General features: G+C 37.4%; 1 protein-coding gene across 1 annotated transcript in view; it reads right to left on the reverse strand.

The window, feature by feature from the left end:
- The window catches only part of RAB3B (RAB3B, member RAS oncogene family), a 73,808-nt gene that overhangs the window by 53,304 nt on the left and 19,115 nt on the right, over nt 1-1,389 (reverse strand). The window lies entirely within an intron of this gene.

Raw genomic sequence — 1,389 nt, forward strand, 5'->3', positions numbered from 1 at the left:
CACTGCTGTTGAGTCGGATCGACTGAGTCACTCATAGTGACCCCTCCTTGGGTTTCCAAGGCAGTATCTCTTCAGAAATAGATCACCCAGTCTTCCTTCCAAGGAGTGGCTGGTGGGTTTAAACTGCCAGCCTTCTGGTTAGCAGTCAAATGCCTTAGACACTATGCTACTAGAGCTCCTGGTACTTGCATAAGAGTAAATATATACATAAATGGAATAAAATTAAGAGTTCAGAAATAAAACTACATCTATGGTCAATTTATTTTGACAAGGTGCCAATTCAATGGGGAACAAATAGTTTCTTCAATAAATGGTTCCAAGACAACTAGGTAACAACATGCAAAAGAATGAAGTCTGACCCTTGCCTTAAACTATATATAAAAATTATCTAAAACTGGATCAATAACCTAAATACAAGAACCAAAACAATAAAACCATTTAAGGTAAATGTTCATGACCTTGGATTTGGCAATGGCTTCTAAGATATGACATCAATAGCACAAGAAAAAATAACCAACAAAAAAATTGGACTTCATCAAAATTAAAAATCTTTGTGCTTCAAAAGATACCATCAAGAAAATGAAAAGATATCCTAAGGAATGGGGAAAAAAATCGCAAATAATATATTTGATTAGTTTAGTAAACAGAATATGTAAAGAACACTTCAACTCAACAGAAAGACAAACAACCCAATTTAAAAATAGGCAAAGACTTGAATAGACATTTCTCCAAAGATGATATACTAGTGGCCCACAAGCACATGAAAAGATGATTAATGCCATTAGTTATTAGGAAAATGCAAATCAAAACCACATAACATACCCACTAGGATAGCCATAAAAAAGGAGAAACAAAACAACAACAAAACAGAAAATAACAAGTGTTGATGATGTGAAGAATTTGAAACCCTCATCCATTACTGGGATGAGGGATTTTTACCTGTTCATTCATTCTGCATTCAGGCAGTGTTTTGTTCTGCTGTGCATGGGGTTGCTTTGAGTCAGAAACGACTTGACGGCACCTAACAACAACATCCATTCTGCAAGCACCTTGAACAGTGCTTGTGTGTACAATGTAATGTTGAATGAATAAGTAAACAAATAAAGGACAAGTTTGTTATGGCCAGAATGGATACAGCGTATGGTATTAGGCCCAGGGGCAGAAGCTGTGACTGGGAGATAAGCAGAACCCACAGTACCTTTTATTAGAAGAACATTGCACAAGACAAATTACAGAGGTGTGTCCGGCAAGATGGCGGACTAGGCAGAAAGACTGCACAGACCCTCTTCAACAAAGAAAAGGCAAACCAATTAACACAGACATAGAAGATAATCCTGGACCCCTGAGCCTTGAAGGGAAGGATATAGAAGTGGACTAAACCCCAACTAG

Source organism: Orycteropus afer, unplaced genomic scaffold, assembly GCF_000298275.1.
Source record: "Orycteropus afer afer isolate SDZICR_OR568_19922 unplaced genomic scaffold, OryAfe1.0 scaffold00145, whole genome shotgun sequence".
Taxonomy (NCBI): Eukaryota; Metazoa; Chordata; class Mammalia; order Tubulidentata; family Orycteropodidae; genus Orycteropus; species Orycteropus afer.